Source organism: Vicugna pacos, chromosome 23, assembly GCF_048564905.1.
Source record: "Vicugna pacos chromosome 23, VicPac4, whole genome shotgun sequence".
In the NCBI taxonomy this organism is placed as follows: Eukaryota; Metazoa; Chordata; class Mammalia; order Artiodactyla; family Camelidae; genus Vicugna; species Vicugna pacos.
The window spans coordinates 11715202-11734745 of record NC_133009.1 but is presented as its reverse complement, the minus strand read 5'-3'; the positions used below and the strand labels follow the sequence as shown (position 1 = coordinate 11734745).

The 19544-nt window shown below is 42.5% G+C and overlaps 1 protein-coding gene, 1 long non-coding RNA gene and 1 other non-coding gene across 7 annotated transcripts in view; 1 reads left to right on the top strand and 2 right to left on the bottom strand.

The window, feature by feature from the left end:
- HHAT (hedgehog acyltransferase) overlaps positions 1-19544 on the bottom strand; it is a 278182-nt gene that overhangs the window by 128253 nt on the left and 130385 nt on the right. The gene's annotated exons all lie outside the window — the stretch shown is intronic.
- Positions 1020-4464, top strand: LOC140688729 (uncharacterized). 2 transcript variants are annotated; one of them, XR_012063485.1, is made up of 3 exons: positions 1020-1354; positions 4162-4274; positions 4358-4464. It is a non-coding gene; the product is annotated as an uncharacterized lncRNA (long non-coding RNA). The 2 variants fall into 2 exon arrangements; XR_012063484.1 differs by having other exon boundaries at positions 4162-4464.
- TRNAA-UGC (transfer RNA alanine (anticodon UGC)) lies at positions 7673-7745 on the bottom strand. The gene has a single exon. It is a non-coding gene; the product is annotated as a tRNA-Ala (tRNA).

The following is a 19544-nucleotide window of genomic DNA, read 5'->3' as shown; positions in this document are numbered from 1 at the left end:
CTTCTACACATTATTTTATATAAAAAAGATAAACAACAAGGACCTACTGTATAGCACAGGGAACTATACTCAATTTCTTGTAATAACACATAATGGAAAAGAATCTGGAAAAAATATATATGCATAACTAAATTGCTTTGCTGTACACCTGAAACTAACACTATAAATCAACTACATTTCAATAAAAGACAAAATATTTTAAAAGTAGGAAATCTTCTGTGTGCGTATGTGATATGAACATTTTTGTTGTCCAAGCATCAACTGATATGCAACAGCTTGATATACAAAAAGGAACTTTTGAACTCTTATTACCTCCCTCCCCTCCAAAAAAAAGTCATTAATCAATCAATGAATCAGAAAAAAATCCTGGGGAACTTTGAAGAAAAAAAAGGAACTTTTGAACAAGCTGCAATATCCTAATAAGGCAGTGAATTTCCCATCCCGAGTTCAAGCATGGGTTAAGAGGGTGTTTAGAGGAGACTGGAGCGTCAGCCAGAAAACCGGAATGGATGAACTTAAGGCTCCACGTGGCCTCAGGCTTCCGACTCCCTGCGTCAGTCACTTTCAGGAAGCGTCTCTAAGTATGAATGCTCACTTCCCCGGGCAGCAGCTCTGGTCTGATAACAATCAGCAAATTAGTAGACTGTGCCTGGGCTAATGCTTCCGTGGCAGCCCTGATGGTTTATCCATTATGATTCTGACTGCTGTTCCTGTTGCAGCTTCAGAGTGCATCCCAATTAGGCTCCCAGCACCTGCCAGAGGGGTCCTGCACTTAGGTTTACTCGTGGAGCACACAGCATCCGCTTCGGCCAGAGAAGGGGTCAGGCCCACCGTTGGCAGTCTTAAGTGGGTAGGCCGGGGGACCCAGGTCAAAGTTCACAATAACTTGCGTGTATATGAGGTAAGAAGTAAATGTACGTATGCGCTAGTAGCATGCGTCAGCATTATGAACAAAACGCATGCGCAAACAGCATGAGTCAGCATTATGAACAACACGCATGCCCGGGCATTATAAAAGGAGAAGTGCGCACACCTGCACGCGCCACCCGCTTGTACGTAGTAAGGTGCTGTTATGCTCCATGTGGGCGGGCTCCTCGCGCCTTCTTCCAGTCGGGCAGCGCACCTCCTTGAATCCCTCTTTGGCCTCCTGTGGCTGACACGCACACAGTATGTCCGTGGCAGAATTCGTTCCAGAACCCATAGCTGGTTCCGGGATTTGCTCTGCTCTGCCAGGCTGCCTGCCTTTCAGGGTCCTGGTCCTTCCTTCCAGGTTGATCTTGGCTGTTCGGGACTTAGGGACTAAAGAAGAAAGGAACGGTGCACCAGAAGCTACAAATGCCACCTAACCAGTGAGGTATGTTTTAGAACCACCGTGGTATGGCCACCTAGCCTGACACACGCAGGGCAGTGTCTCTGTGAAGTACCATATTCACACTCAGTCTTTGCCTCAGCTTCTTCAGTTTACAACCCTCACAGTTTTTCATCTCCAGACTTGTTCATCCCATGAGTGGGCTGCCAAGGTCTAGCTCACACTCCTACCTGGAAGTCTGAAGACTGACTTGGAGGATTGGAGGTAAAAACCAAATCAAATCACTACAAGAATAAAGTTCATACCTAGACTCGAGAAGCCCTGATTAGTTCTGACTGGGCTACCTATCAATTTCAAAGAGGAGGAGAGACTTTTAAGTTTACCTGCTGTAACCTACTCACTTGACAGAGTAAAGACATAGATACTAAGGAAGATGAAACAGTTTGAAGCACAACTAGGGGCAGAGCTGAGGCTAATGGTCCAGGTCCCCTAGACCCCAGTTCTTTATTCAAAATGTCACAATGCTGCCCTCCTGTCGGTCTCAATCAGAGTCTTTATTTTCTGAGAACGTACAGGACACAATACTTGGAAGGGCTTCCTGATGACATCACATAACAACTGGCATCAAGTCATGCCATCTTTATCTCCACCTGGAAAAGTCACATAAACAGAGTCTGCAGGATACCATTCCGTCACTTTCTTATGTTTTTCTAACACCTGGTTCTGTCTAAATCTTACCTGCATAGAGATTTGAGATTCAGAGCATGCACAGTCGAGGATAAAAAGTGATGCTGGGGTAAAGGGGAAGAGTGAAAGTGAACTTAGGCCAGTATGACTCCAGGTGCCAGACCAGAGCCAAGTGAAGAGTGAATGTGATGGAGAGGAAGCAGGGACAGTGGGTGTAAATAACTCCTTTGTGTTGTTTATACACATATATGATTCTGAAGTTGGAGGGGAGAGGGTAGCAGCTTCAGCAGGATAAGACAAATGAGGTGGTTTTTTGTTTATCTAGGGGGAAAGTTTCCACTGTGACAGGTGATGAGTGCAGAAGCCAGGAGATATAGCAGAGGGAGGACTTTTAACAGAGTATGAGTCAAAGCCATCAGTTGAGGGAAAAATGGTTAAGAGTGATGCGCTAGACATTCGCTGCTTTTCTCCGCTCACCTGTTTGTTTGGAGAGGAGGCCTGACATCCTTCTGGGGACTAACATCTCACCCACCGTGTCCAGTTCTAGCGAGACAATCAGTCCCTGCTCCTGCCTCCCCCAGGAGCATAGGAAAGACACCCAGGCTGCAATGAGATTCTTGTTCTCAGGATTATATTTCAGGATAGAGATAGCCAAGAAGACAAAAAAAAAAACAAAAAAAAACTGAGGCCAACTCACCCCAGATGCCACACCTGGATATATCCATAACACTTTTCTCATGTGGCCACAACAAATTCTGTTAAAGAAGCGATTCTCTGCTTCTTTGTTCTGTTCTGTTCTTGATGCACAAGCCCTCCTCCATTAAAATAATGACAAATGTCTCTGTAGAGCTCTACATGTACAAAGCACTGTCATAACATTTCTTAACAAACTGTAAGGAAAGTAGGGCTTGTATATTTTGCCATTTGCCAGCTAGAGAAGCCAACGCAGGGTGCCTAACAGGGCCTGGTCCACAGGCTCAGTAAATATGTGAATGAATGAATAAATGCATGAATGAAGGTTAAATGGTTAGCCAGCAGTTACATAGTTAATAACTGACCCAATTTCAACTTGAACTCAGATTTCCTCATTAAAAACTCAGAGCTATTCAAGTAACATATATTAAAATAATGCCATTTGCAGCAACATGGAAGGACCTGGAGATTGTCATTCTAAGTGAAGTCAGCCAGAAAGAGAAAGAAAAATACCATATGATATCACTTATGTGTGGAATCTTAAAAAAAAGACACAAATGAACTTATTTACAAAACAGAAACAGGCTCACAGGCATAGAAAAGAAACTTACGGTTATCAGGATGGGGGAAGGGGTGACAAGGGATAAATTGGGAGTTCGAGATTTGCAGATACTAACGACTATATATAAAATAGATAAACAACAAGTTTATACTGTAGAGCATAGGGAACTATATTCAATATCTATAATGAAAAAGTAACATGAAAATGAATATATGTGTATATATGTATGACTGAACTATTACACTGTACACCAGAAATTGACACAACATTGTAAACTGACTATACTTCAATAAAAACATTTAAAAATTTAAAAAATAAAAAAATTTAAGTAACAAATATTATAAGTCAAATGAGATGCTTATCGAAAATTGTGTTTGTAATTTCTGGACTAGGACAGATTTTTGTTTTTGTTGTTCTTAAGAATAATACACTGGCTTTGGGAGCCTGAAATGTAGTAATAGCGGATATTAATTGCTAAGGTGGCACTATGGAAGAGGGGTCCCCTCACATCAATAAAATTAAAGCACCTACTGATGGGATGGACAGGGTCTTGTAAAAAAAAAAAAATCAAACCAAACCTCACCCCCCCAAAACAAACACAGTGTCCAGCAGCTCATGAAAAGAGTATTGACATTACAACAGCAGGGGAGGCATGCAGCAAGGGCTTCCCAGAGGAGGTGATGCTCTTGCTGGGTTTTGTAGGAAAGGTAGAAGCTGGCCAGCCTGGGGAGGGAAGTACTTGCCAGGCGGCATGTCAATTCCATGGGACTTAGGCTTCTCCCTGGAAGCCAGCTTACTAGGACCCCAAAGAACAGCACACTGGGTTGGAATCTAAATTGTTACTGACTGGGAGGGGAACTGGCCCCAGAGCCATGGGAGATAGTGATAGATGTACCCTTCTTTCTTCCAGGCAGCACTTGCAGTGATGATGCCCAGAAGGCAACCAAATACAGCAAGATAGAGGGAGAGAAATCATATCTCTGATGGAACTGCTGATACGGTCTCGCTGATCCTTCTGCCCAGGTTGCCTTTGACAACCCGACTACTGAATTATCTCCAAGCAGAGAATGAGAACATCTGACTTTCGCCTTTTATTCCCCCCTCAGGAAAAATTATATAGCGATATGAGCCTTGGCTTCTGTTTATAAAGTAGACTGGGCCCAAGATACTCAGCACTTCAGGAACCGCAATAAAGTAGGTCAGGTCTCAAAAGGCTGGGACTGAGAACTGGGTAATTAAACAAGTCAATACTTAGCCCCAAAATGCCACCATGTTACAAGAATTTAACACAGAGCAAATGTTAACACAATCTTAAAAGCTGAAAAAAGTTTTCTCAGTCCATGTATATTTACAATCAGTCATCTGATTAAAATCTCATTCCACTGTACAGCATGTCTCTTGTGGGCACCACATTACAGTGAGTGATTACTCATGATATGTGCTTGATGAAGCTGTTCATTATGGCTTGAAAAACTGCACCACATGATCGTTTCAATGATCTGGTTTCACCCCTCAGAATAGTCGGAACATTTGGTTCTGCCACCATTAGTAACCTAAGGCCAACAGGTTTGAAAAGACAAATGAGACTCAAGTGTGCCCAACTGGGGTGAGGGGCACTAGTTCGTCTATTTTTTTATACTGAAAGATCCATTAGCATAATTAGAATTCAAAAAAATGGTCATTACATCTAAAAATGATACTTGATAATCAATTTTTAAAATAAATTTGATATTAGTGTCATTCTCACCAGTTTCTTTTTTCCATAAATACAACTGATTTATTTATTTAACATTTTTGTTGAATTATAGTCATTTTACAATGTGTCAATTTCTGGTGTACAGCGTAATAGTTCAGTCATACATGAACATACATATATTCATTGTCACATTTTTTTCGCTGTAAGCTACCACAAGATCTTGTATATATTTCCCTGTGCTATGCAGTATAATCTTGTTTTATCTATTCTTCATATGCCTGTTGGTATCTACAAATTTTGAAATCCCAGTCTGTCCCTTCCCACCCCCCTGTCCCCTTGGCAACCACAAGTTTTTATTCTATGTCTATGAGTCTGTTTATTTTGTATTTATGTTCTGTTTTCTTTTAGATTCCTTTCCCTCTTCAGTTTTATTTTCATACTAATTATATATGGGAGCCTTGATAAGAATGTCCTATTGGTATTTGTTCACTACTAAGACATAAGCAGAGTTCTAGGGTTTTAAAACAATGGGTCCCCACATCTTTGTACCCTCTCCTATGCTAATTCTAGCAAAATTTCTTAATCTCTCCTGAGGCATCTCTTTCACCCAGAGGGTTCCAGCTAATCAAAATGAATATGATCATTTTTCCTTCTGTAACTTTCTAGCAAATTTCTCCCTCACTGAAATTCAGAAGAAAAAAAAGTAAAAGTGGTTATACAGCAACAATCTGTCAATGAGAGAAGAACCCACACTGCAATCCAGCAGAGACAGGTGAAGGGAGAGGGGAGCGGGGACCCGGGGGGCACAGGTGAGGATGGAACTCTGCCGGGCTGTGTCACGTGCCAGGTCTGAGGCTGGGAGCAGCGTGATACAGACCGTCTCACCTGAACCAGATAGGACATTCTGCACGGGGCTGGTGAGCACAGTACAGCCAGAAAGGGAAAATCAAGGGACAGCAAGGCAGAGAGCTAATACACACAAAAAGCTCGTGGCTTTTCATAAACCATCACGCAAACCTTTGCTTTTGTTTTTCATAGTTAAAATGCCAAAGCCAGGTCAGTGGGCCAAGCCTGGAGCAACTCTGCTGGCGGTCCTTTGTTCAGAGTGTGTTCTGGACGAAGAGAAAGGCATTTCATATGGCTGACCAGCGATGCTGCCTGGTCTATAAGGACTCTGGCCTTCAGGAATATACATACAGGTTTGAATCTCAAGAGACCTTCAAACGTCTCTGCAGTCCTCAACCTGCTCACTCAAGCCGTCAGGGGGCCACATCCGTGTTATGAAAATTAAGTCCATCTCCCCCTGGAGGTTAGCAAAAATGAGATGGGCTTCAACGGGGAAAAAACTTACTTCAAGAAATAGAAATTATATTATAAATAGTCTGTAACATTCTAAAGTTCACAAATTTCAAGGACAATTAAAATTTACAACATTTAATAGAAACACTGAGAAAAAGTAGCATCTTGTGTATATTATAGCACAAACCTTCATCTTCTGAACATAAGCACATTCAAGAAAATAAAGAATCTAATTTCCTCCTCTCTTCAACAAATATGTATCTAGCCCCCACGCTGGGCCAGTGACTGCCAGGTGCTGGGAACAGTCCCTGCTTACAGGAGTTTACAGACTAGGGAGGCAACTGACACACAAATAATAAATGACAGTGAGCCCAGCATGCTGGGGGAGTACTTCTTGGAGAACTAAAGGACCCCTGTCCCTGGAAGGCTGCTGAGAGTAACAGTCCTCTGACCCTCCTCTGTGACTGGAAGATGAAGAAGATCCCAGCAAGTCAGAAAAGACCTGTGGCTGCAGGCTGACAAGCAGTGGGACCACTCTGAAGCACAGACAGTGAACAGCAAACCAGGAGGCTTCCCCGCAGTTTTAAGTGAAAAGCCGGTGGCCATATGTTTTTACTTACTGGTGTTTTCCACTGGTCCCTTAACTGGAGACTTCCTAGCCTGCTTAGAGTCTACTAGTGCTTCAAGGAAAATTTCTTCTTTTTCAGTCACTTAACGCTAATTTTTTAAAAATCCACCCGAAAAGCTAAAATGGATTTGTTTTTCACAGCAAGGTATATTAAAAGTCATATCTATATTTATTCTATAAGATCCCTTTACATAGGGGACATCGTTATGTATGTAATAGGCCCTCTACACAAAACATGAAAGTTCAATTATAAACTTACATCTTTGCCTACCTAAAGGTAAACCCCCTTCATCTACTGGTAAAATTTCTTACAAGCGCATTACTCAGCCCACACCCACAGGCCAATAAGCAAGCAGGAAAAAAAAGGCAGAAAGTATAATTACTCTCACAAACCCAGACAGTATATTGCACAAGATACGTGAAACAAGCCACACAGTTGTGCGTAAAATATGGCCACAGATCTGAAGTGAGAGCCCACCGACAGCGGATGTGCTGGCAGCTGACCAGAGGGGTGAATGATGCAGCACTGCAGAAGTCAGACAGGGGGGCGATGAAAGGACACAGTGCAGGCTCATTTTATTTATGGATAAACAGACCTGCATAGCCCGTCTCGACTTCAGTTGTACTGTTTCATTGTAAAAATCACTGGTGTTCACATTCACGGTCTGAAAGTCACTGGTAATTAACCATGGGTGTAAAAGAGCACCAATTGCAGGGCTTCTGGGTTTTTTTTGTTTGTTTGCTTATTTTTGTTTTGGGAGAGGTAATTAGGTTTATTTATTTACTTATTTATTTTAATGGAGGTACTGGGGATTGAACCCAGGGTCTCGTGCATGCAAAGCATGTGCTCTACCCCTGAGCTATACCCACCTCCCAATAGCAGAGCTTCTTAAATGGGCTTCTGCCAGCTAACGGACCACTCCGCCCAATGGCACAGAGTACTAGCCACTGCAGAGCAGTGTTTCTTAAACCCTTTTTCACATGACCCACATTAAGAAGCATTTTGATGTCATTTTAAGTGAAGTAAGCTAGAAAGAGAAAGAAAAATACCCTATGAGATCGCTCACATGTGGAATCTAAAAAGAAAAAAAGTACATAAATACAAAAGAGAAACAGACTCACAGACATAGAATACAAACTTGTGGTTGCCAAGAGGGAGGGGAATGGGAAGGGACAGACTGGGAATTCGAAATTTGTAGATACTGACAGGCATATGTAGAATAGATAAGCAAGGTTAGACCGTATAGCACAGGGAAATACATACAAGATCTTGTGGTAGCTCACAACGAAAAAGAATGTGACAATGAATATATGTATGTTCATGTATAACTGAAAAATTGTGCTCTACACTGGAAATTAACAACATTGTAAAATGACTATAACTCAATAAAAAAATATTAAAAAAAAAAAAAGAAATGTACTTTGTATCTCAACCCAGTATTCACCAATATGGAGGGAGGCTATGGTAGCCAGGTTTCAAGATGGTCCTCAATGGTTCTCGCCACCTGGCAATCACACTCTTGTGCAGCCCCCACTGTGCCAGGACTGGTCTGTGTGACTAATGGAACAGAAGAGAAACATGGCAGATGTGATGAGAGTAGGTGATGGTAAACAAGACTGTGGCTTCTGACCTGGGGATGCTCTTTTGTTCTCGCTCTCAGATCATGCGCTCTGGTGGAAGCTAGCTACGATGTCCTGGGTAGCCCTAAGGAAAGACCCACAGGACTGGGAACTGAGTCTCCAGCCAGTAGGCACAAGAGCGAGCTTGGAAGTGGACCTTCCAGCTTAGTTAAGCCTCCCGATGACTGCAGCCCAGGACGACAGCTCATCTTCAAACCAAGCCAAACTGTTCAGCAAGGCAGCCGCTGGCCCCGAGAGATAATAAAATGTTGGTTGTTTTAAACTGCTAAGTTTTGGGGTAATTTGTTATACAGGAATAGATAACTACTACAGGCATCAGTTTCAAGAAATCTGACTTACTTTTACTCTGAGCAATTCAGTGATGCTTTCTATTCCTTATTTTTCAAAATGCTGTCTGCAACCTACTAAAATAATTACGACCATAATAGGTCGTAACCTGAGTGATTTTTTTTTCTGCTTTTACTTTTATTTGCAATTTTTTTTTTGCTCAATTTATTTCTGGGCCATAAGTTTTTATTTCTTCACTTTCTTCTGGGATATCTTTTTCTTCTGGTTTAGGAACAACTTGCTCCTTTTCAGTAAGGATCATCTCAATGTGACAGGGAGAGCTCATGTAAGGGTTGATCTGACCATGAGCTCTGTACACCCTGCACCACATCCTGGGAGCTTTGTTTACCTGGATGTGCTTAATTACCAGAGAATCTACATCTAAGCCCTTAAGCTCATCATTCCTGTCTGCATTTTTGAGCATGTGCAGTAAAATTCAGCACTCTTTTTGGGCCATCAACCCTGCACCCAGCCACATTGTTTTGTGGGCACACCTACCAACTCCACCACTGTAATGAAAGAATGGCACACATTGCTTCTGTAAAGTGATATCTTTCAGATACTTGGTGGCTTTTGGATATGCACACCCTTAACAGCCTGGGCAATTTCTCGAATGTTCTTAAAGTGAACACGAAGATTTGAACCTCTTGATTTGCATAATTTTGTGGGGTTTAAATAGTGAGCCATTTTTAGAGGTCATCTCAGGCCACCTACCGGAAAAGCTGTGATTTAATAGATATTAACAATATACCAATCTCTGGAACCCCATAAATACACACATACACATATAAGTATACATGCATATACGTGTGTACATGGATATAGATGCAGATACAGATGCAAGAGAGGGAGCATGCGTGCCAACAAACCACATCTATATCTAGTATTTCCATTCCTTTTCACAATAACTCCGATAGTAAGACCAGGATTAAAATCCCCACTTTACAGATGAGTTAAAAATGTTGCTGGGGAAAAAAAGGTGCTGGACAAAAGCTATTTAACTTGCCTAAAATCAAAGTACTGAGAACAGCAGAACTGAGCCCCTACTGATTCCTGGCTATTTTCCCAGATATAATCCATTACACACACTTTCTAATCTATTATGTATTTATTTAAAAACATATTTCCACTAAGTACTTATTATATATTTATCTTAAATGTTATATATGATGTGTATTTGTATTAAGTTTGTACTCTGTTATATAAATATCCTCCCCAACTTTCATTTAGTCATCTGGGACACCACACTCTCCTGGTTCTCCTCCTGACTCACTGGTTGCTGCTTTTCAGATGGCTTTGCTGACTCCAACCTCTCAGGTCAGAGAGCCAGGGCTCACTGGTCCTTGGTCCTCTTCTCTTCCCTATATATTCATTCTCTTGGCAGTCTCACCATCCTGTCTCTAAATTTTAAATGCTATCTGTACGCCCCAAACTCCCAAATTGGTATTTCCAACCCAGACCTATATATTTCCCTATACTCCTATACTCCAGACCCTATATTTCCCTGCTTTTTTTTTTAAACAACTCTACTCAGATGTCTAAAGGAGGTTTCCAACTTAGCATATCCAAAACTAAACTCTTGATCTTCCCCTTGCACCTGCTCCTCCCAGAGTCCTCTCCTCCTCAAATGATGGCAACTCCATTGCTCCAGCTGCTACGGCCACAATCCTTGTCATCATCCTTGACTCTCTAATCTCCGCATTCAACCTGTCAGCAAACCCTGTTAGCTCTACTTTCAAAAGTATATCCAGAATCTGATGACTTCTCATCACCTCTCCCTCAATAGCCTCCTAATGGGCTCCCCTTGCTCTCCTAAAGGTCTTTATCAATAGAACAAAGAGATATTTAAAAATTCAAGATACATCACTCCTCTACTTAAACCCAACAATGACTCCCCATCTCACTCAAAGGAGCCGCCTAAGTCTTTGCTATGGCCCACAAAGCCCTGCAGGTACAGGATGGAGACAAGGTGGTACCACAGAAGCATGTTAAGATTTGGGGGAGTTAGTCAACAGCGAGCTCAACTAATCAGCAATGTTGTGAGGCAAAAAAAAAAAAAAAAAAAAGGCTAGCATTTGTCCACTTGACTAGAAGAACAAAAGAACTGATAGTGTATCTCTGTGCTCATTAGACCACACCAAGAGGGTCATTCTCAATTTCAAGTGCTTACTTTCAAGAGAGATTGATACAAGAGAAGCATACTTAGAGGGTAACAGCCAGGATGAGGGGGTGGATGACACGGAGAACCAGTTAAGTTTACTGTGGATGAGTAATGGGTTAGAAAACTTGATGGAGTGATTGTATCTTCAGGCAGATTTAGTGCAGTTTTGACTCTAACCAAAAGGGCTGCCTTGGGAAGTTTCCTGGCACTAGATCAGACTCTCTTGGTAACCTCCATCCATCCATCCATGGGCACATCCAGCATTCATGAGTGAACAGTAGGTAGATAGTGAATATGCAGAAATGATGGCGATGTAATCCCTCTTTCACAAGGGTAAGGGCAGTGAGCAAAGAGCTACAAGTGAACAGGCCATTACTGTACTGTGTGATGAATGGCAGGGTACAAGGAAGAACTGGAGCAGTGGGAGGCTAGAAGATGCAGAGTAAAGGAGCCCTGACCTGGGCTGAGCTTTGGAGGTTGAAGACTTAGCCAGAAGATGTAGCAGGTGAGTATAGAGGATGTAGATAGGGTGTGTGTGTGTGTGTGTGTGTGTGTGTGTGTGTGTGTGTGTGTGTGTGTGTTTGTGTGTGTGTGTGTGTGATGACATTCCAGACAAAGGAAGCAACTTACAGAAATAAGAGACCAAATATGACCCATAGGTGAATCAAAGTGGGGAAGGTATAAGTAAATATTTTGGAATGACTGAGGGGCAGAGGCAAACTGAGAGCAGAATATAAACAATCATCATAATAGTGAATGTTTATTGGGTGTTTAGGATGTGCTAGAACTCACTTAATCCTCACAACAACCCTGTCAGGGTTCTATTATTACTATCATCTCGGTTTCACAGTTGAGGCCATAGAAGCCCAGAGAGGGACTTGCCTAAGGGTTCTCAGCCAGGAAGGGGCAGAGGCAACTCCTAAACCAGGAGGTGTGCCTCCGTAGCCCACAACCTTAAGCACAACCTCCATCCTGCCTCTCTGAGCAGGCTGGCACATCAGAGGAGTTTGCAATTTCTCCTAAGAACAGCCATTAAACAGTTTTAAGCAAAGGAATTAATAGACACAGATTCACCTTCTACAAAGATACCACCCTGGCTGCAGTGAAGGAACGGAGGAGGTGGGGAGGTCAGTTCTGAGAGATGGCGGTGGTTCTGCTGAGATCGGCACAAGGGACCCAAACCAGGATGCACCAGCGCAGAATAAGGTTACAGTGGATTTAGCAGCACATGAAGAAATCTCTGACCCCCTCCCTTCTCTTCCCACTTTCTGGAGGGACTGGGGATTGAACCCAGGACCTCGTGCATGCTAAGCATGAGCTCTACCACTGAGCTCTAACCCTCCGCATTTCTTCCCATTTTCAATCAAGGACTTTATTCAACTTCATAAAAAAAAAATGATGTCTTGGGGCACATTCTATGAGGCAGTTACATAATGAAGAAGCTGAAACACACACTGGCTGGTTTCAACTTTTTCTCTATGAAACTTTGAGGTTTTGCCTGGTGCTCCTTGCAATGTGTTATTTTCATCCCTGATGTGAAAAAAAAACTGGTTTTGTGATTTCATATTATAAGTGTTCTTCTAGATCTAAAATAAAAATCTCTACTGTGAAATGTTTTTCTTAGTAGGTGAAAGTCTCCACAATCTTCCCTGTAACTGAGCTTAAACTTGACAAAAATTAAGACATGACACCCAAGTTCAATGCTACAGACCTCAATTTAAATTCTTAGTCTAATGCCACTGCCAGGTCAGTGGGTTCAGTTTCATTCCCTTCGTGAGAACATTAGCTTTGACTAATAATCTCATTAAAGGTTTCTGCCTGAGGACATGCAGGGATGTCAAACCTGGGAACTCTTCCGAGGCATCTGATTCAGCCAGAGGACCTCCTCTTGGGAAACAGGAATGTTCTTGGATTTGGTATTTGAGCCTCAGTTTGCATGTCCAGAGGGGCTAGCCTCTAGAGAGTTCTCCTGGGAGCCAAGTCTAAGTAAGGGCATGTCAATGTCAAGTGAAGACGGTTCAAGAAAATCAGTAGTGACACGTCTCCACTCATTTAAATTTGTGGTCTTTACTTTGGGCGGAGTACCTGCTGGTGGCTCAATTTCTCTGAGACGCTCAGAGAGTATGTCAAAAGGCAGTTTTCCCCTAATTTAACGAGTCTCTTTGTCTCCCTTGTTCTAAAACATTACTTGGTCCATCAGTTCATTCAGGCCCAATGTCACTTGAAGGCCTTGCAGCCTAGGAGGCCAGAGTCCAGCTGCCTTCATCACACATCTGGGAGCCAAGCTCAGATGCCAAACCTGGGGGTCTGAGGACTGGTTAACAGATCTCAAAACGGTGCGTTTCGGACATACCGTGGATTTTTGTCAAGTCACTGTTCTTTCTAAAAATGGGCTCATGAGATTCTTTGCTTCTCTGTATCTCAGTGGTTAGTAAAGGTTCTATGTTAGGACGTGGAAAAGTGTTCGAGGACCATGCCTCCTAGAGAAAGTCCACTCAGCTGATCTGAAATAACAGTCAGTGATATAACCACCTTCCCTAAGAAGTAGCACTCTAGACCCTGGGGCAAATACCCGGAAGTGCCATGGGGTAAGCTTCCAGAACCTTCCCCTGCACTCCTCGATCTAAAGGCATATACCTGAGAAGTGTGTGCTCCGACTAACATGGTGAGGTGCGGTCTTCCTGGATTCTCCAGATGAGTCAGCATGTAGGAAGCCTGACCTGCAGCCTCAGCTTTACAAGCGCCAAAGAAGAAATTAACACACAGCAGCTGACAGTTACCAAGACAGCACTGAACACCCGCTCCTGCGGAGCATACAGACATGACAAAAGGAGACCCTGCTCAAGAGGAACAGCCAAAAAACCCCGGGGAGGCTGAGAAGAAACAAAATCATGCTACGGGGACAATTACAAACACCAGTCAGGGACCACAAAATAAGATCCTTAAATTAGACCTGCTTCTCTCTCATGAAGCCTTGAATCAGTGTTTACTCAACACTTCTGTATTTAATTATGTAGAGCTATTATGCAGTTAAATTGACAGGGCCTCTGAGAACCTCCTCACTCGTTCTGCCTAAAGAATCCCAGTGTAGGAGGGAGGGTACAGCTCAGTGGTAGAGCACGTGCTTAGCATGCTGGCTTCAATCCCCAGCACCTCCTTTAAAAATAAATAATAAATAAACCTAAATACGTCTCCCTCCGAAAAACAACAGCAAAAAGAACCCTAGTGTAGCCCTGGCCCTGGGCTACTTTCTTCTGCTTTTCCACCCCCTTCTCTCCAACTTGCCTAAGCTCCCCACTCCCCACACTTAGCTCTTCAGGGCCAGCAGAAAACTATTACCCACCGTAAGACAGCATTTCCCAGAACTGTCATATCTGAAAGAAAGAACTTATACTGCCTTCAAGTTCAGTTGTACCAGAAATGAATAAGGTCAAAATAATGCCTTTTTAATCAAAGAGATTGAGTCTTGAATGAACAAGCACTGGGGAAGACCCATTACTTTATTTTTTCAGTTGACAGAATACATTTGGAAACCACTCAGGAAAGCAGTTTCAGTTGTCTACCTTTCAGGATGGAAATGTCCTTTTTCTCTTACACCAACCTTGATCATGGGATTCCTCCAGGACCCTATTTTGGCATCTTTCCTATCTGTGAATGGTTTCTTAGTCATTTCATTCACTCATTGAGCAAATAATAATTGAACACCTACTAGAAGCCAGGCATTGTTTTGGCTCTTGGAATACATCTGTGAACAAAACAGACACACGTGGAGCTTCTGTTCCGACAGAGAGAGAAACAATAATCAATACACAATTACAATCTGGTACCTACAATATGGTAAGTAGACCATAGGGTGTATTAGGGATGGTAAGCACCAGAGCAAGAAGAAAGTGTAGAGCAGGGGGAGGGAGATGGGGGGGATGGTCAGGGTGAGTCTCATTTTAAGGGTGACCTCTGAGTCAACACCTGAAGAAGATGAGGGAATGTATGACACCGAAGTTTGGGGGCAGGCCAGAAGAAAGGAAGAGCCAGCTAACTTTTACAGGTGTCCCTCTGTATTAGGAACCACTGTGCTGATCTGTCAAGCTCTCCAGCAACTCTGGACCTCTTTTCCAACCTTACTATTCATCCTTCGTGTCTCAACACAATGAAACACACACGTCCTTCCTGGTTGTCAGAACGAATGTGGAGGACAGTGCACTGTGGTGACCACTATGAACCTCCTTTCAGAACACTCTTGATCCTTGTCTTTTAGCTGGATACTCTGAAGATCATTCTCTTTGAAGTCGAGGAAGGAAGTCAAGCAGGTGTTGTGTGGCTCTGCAGGGAGCCATGTTTATCCTCCTCCATTGCTACAAAACCCTCAGTTGCTTTCATTAGAGTCTTAACTAACTGGAGGCATCCTTGGGTGTTACCACGTCCTCACGGTTCTGTAACCCACTTTGCTCTCATCCTCGGTCCTGAGTCCCTCCCTCCGTCCACAGGCCTGCTGCACCATCCCGCTGACTCTCAAGCTATCCCACAGCCACACTGATGCATGGCAGACCCATTCTCCTCTGCCTTCTCCCACCCTCTGCCCCCTGCACTGAGATCTGGATTTCTTATGAGTAAAACCTGAAAAATTACATCATACATATGAAGACCAACCAACAAAAACAACTTAAAATGATTACACGGCTTTAGGTTGAGAGGGACTAGAGAATTCATCACCCCTTCTTTTGACCTTCTTCAGAGGCAGATCTTTCCCTGCTTTCTTAAAAGAGCTGATGAGGCTTTCAAAGCCACAGTATAATCAGCAAATCAAGATTTCCTTTAGGCCAGCAGCCTGTGCAGGATTTAATGACATGGAGGAGGGAACACTTGCCTGCCTGTCACCAGTGCCAATGAGAAAAGAACCAAGAGGCTCGATCTTAGACACTGACTCCTGAGCTGGGTGCTCTTGACTCTTGAGTTTGCAGAAGCCCCTAACTTTCTTTTTTTTTTTTCCTAATTGTAGTCAGTTTACAATGTTGTGTCAGTTTCCAGTGCACAGCACAATGTTTAAGTCATACATATATATACATATATTCATTTTCATATTCTTTTTTCATTATAGGTTACAAGATATTGAATATAGTTGCCTGTGTTATACAGAAGAAACTTGTTTATCTATTTTATATACAGTAGTTAGTTATCTACAAATCTCGAACCCCTAACTTTCTAAGCACACAAACTACAGAAAAAGTACTGGGACAAATCTTCTGTAATTAACAACCTCAGAAGCTGACGTGATGCATGGGAAACACTGCTCCTCCCCTACACAGAAGGTCTGTGTGTGAACCCTGCCAGTCCACTCCAACGTACACACACTCAGCCAGTCCCACCACTGTCTAGCAGATGAGGACGTGGGGCTGCTGACAATTAGAGTACCTAGAAGAGCACCCAGTCTCTAGATAAAAGCTCTAATTGTTAATAATGTGAACAGAACTTCCAGCATCTCCAGAACAATGCTTCAAAATAAGTGAAGAAGAGGTGGGTGGGTACAGCTCAGTGGTAGAGCAGATGTTTGCATGCACGAGGTCCTGGGTTTGATCCCCAGTATCTCCATTAAAAAAAAATTTTTTTTAATGAGTGCAGAAGAAATGAGAAGCTGATTAGAGTGGCTTCATTATGGGTAAGCGTTAACTTAATGTAGTCTTAGGAGGAGATCAGAAACGTGCAGAAATTCCTTTCCCTTATTATGAGAATACTTTGTGTCTATCCATCTCTACGTTACAGCTAGCAAATATATTAATTAACATCCTGATTATACTTCTATCATTAGGGATCATTTGGAGGGTAAGAAATTATTAAAGAAGCTAACTTATGCAAAATGCCTATTTTGCTTGACACAAGAGCAGAATATGTAGGGTTGGTGAAAGACAAATGTGTTGAGAATATTATTCAAGCACATAAAATTCCTACCTCAATTTTCAGCACTAGAGAATTTTAAAGCTCAAGAGGATTTTAAAGATCTTAATTCTATTCCCTCTTTTAGCATGAAAGGAACCTGAGGCCCAATATTACAGCTGATTAGATGCCCTATGGAAACACAAGAAAACACAGGGCATGCGGTCTGAGATCCCGGGGTTCAAGTGGCCCTGGGACACGAAGAGTTGCTGGTGGAAGAGGTCCACACGTCAGTTCTGCTGGGAGCGCCCAAGAAGAAGATGTAATAGGCCCAGTTCTCAAGCATCTGTGAAGACAAGGATGAGGGAGCCTGACCTTGAGCCCACAGAGGAGGACCAGCCTCGGTGTGGTCAGATCCCAGAACTCAGACTGAGCCACCTGTTCTAGAGGGAGGAGTCCCTGTGTTAGAAGTCAAGCACATGGGTGTGTTCCTCCTTCTCACTCCCGTCTCAGTCCTGGGCTCTCTCCTTGCATGGGAGGAGGTCTGGCCTTGTTCCTTCCTTCCCCACTCACCTGACAAGAGACTACACACTGACGTTCAAGTTTGGGTCCAATGAGGAGCAAAGAAACCCTTGAAACCTCATCTTATTGATACTCTGCACATCATCAGCATGACCCTGAACTTACTGGCAGACACTTCTAGGACCACGGTGGAGAGAATGGTGACTGGCAGGGACAGGTTTGTACAAATGAGGTATCCTTCCCAAATACCCTTTGAGCATCTCCAAGTCAGGTTGATGGGGCCCCCACCAGCTACGACTGGGACAATGTGAGCACTGAACATTGAATCCAGTAATAAATTATAAACCTCTGAAAACCAGGAAGTGATGCAATCATAGAGATAACAAAGAGACAGACAAACAAATGGGGGAGAGGCTTTTGTTTACAATAGAGCCCCAAGTGCCAACTGGTAGGTGCCAAAGTTGGGAAATCATCATTTTGTAATCATCCTGGCAAAGGTTAGCTCAGGCAAAGATCATCCACAATGCTAAATGTAGGGTGAAATTTCAAAGAAGAACAGGATATTTGTATGGTCTTAAAGTGTATCCCACAGAAAGCCTATTAATTGCAAGACAAAAAAAAAAGTAGTAACTACACAGCAGTAAAATCCTTATTTACTAAAGGGTGTTCAGGACAGTCTACCAGGATGATGAAAGTTAACAGTGCCAATGAGATTGTTGCATATGGTATGCCTCCAGACGTGGTGACGCCCCAAAAAAGACACAACAGTTCTGATGCAGTATTCCCACTGGGAATGGACAATCTAAATTGACCAAGAGGAAACATCAGACAAACTCAAAATGGGGCATGTTCCATTAAACAAAGAAGAACTACACTCTTCAATGTCATAAAAGACAGAAGGGCTGTGGAAATCTTTCAGGTTACAAGAAACTCTACAACTACAACTCCACGGCAATCAGCACTTTCCACCCTCTCCTCTGGAAGGCATTAGGCAGGGAGTTAATAACAGGTTTATCCTAACAGACACACATTACTAGATATAAAATAGATAAACAACAAGGACCTACTGTAGAGCACAGGGAACTAGCTTCAATTTCTTGTAATAACATGTAATGGAAAAGAATCTGCAAAGAAAATATATATGCATGTACATGTATAACTGAATCGCTTTGCTATATACCTGAAACTAACATTGTAAATCAACTACATTTCAATAAAAAATTTTTAATTATACAATAAAAAATAATAATAGTAGGGGTCATCATTCCTATATGAATAATGAACAGGTAGAAAATCAGAAGACTTTTTTTTAATTCACAGACCTCTTACATAACCTAGCTCATTCAGAGTCTTGCAAAAATAAATACAATTAGCCCTCTCCTCAGAGAAGAGCCTGTCGATCTGCCACAATCCCATTTTGCCTCTGGGCTTTGCTTCTGAACTAATTTTTCTTTTCCTGAATTGTGAATTCACAGCATTCCGAACACAGCTTTTGCTCTGTGGCAAAAACAGGCTTATCCTTATGCTATAGAAATAGATTCATTTTACAGAAACGGATTTATACTTACATTATCCTACTTTGGTGGCTGTGTCTTTAATCTCCTTTCCAAATGAACTTTCAAAATGCAATACACTTGAAGATAGACAGTGCATGTCATACAAGCAACTTCCTTCTTGGAGCTGGCCACAGCTGACTTTAATCTGAGACCCTAGTTCAGTTAGAAATCTAAAGTACATCAGGAAATACCCTGTGCCCCACTTTGTATTATCGACATTATTTATCTAGATCATTGTTGTTAAACACAATCAGAAACTTATCTATTTTTCACACCACTTCCCCTTGCCTCACAAACACACTGACACACACACACACACAGACATATCCTAAAGCTGGAAGGAACCACCAGAAATCAAGCAGACCTCTCCCTGTCTTGGGATAAGACATCAGGAGCCCCACCCACAGCCCAGTGGTCCAGCAGCTGACGCAAGTTCATGCAGGAAGGCAATGGTAACGATGGGGTTAGGACCCTCCAGCCGCTCAGAAGAGCATTCACTATGCTCTTCTAGACAAATGTGGAACATCAGTATAAATTACTGCATTTTATGGTCTAGTTTTCCAGCTCATCCTGAGAAACACTAATGTGGTTTGAT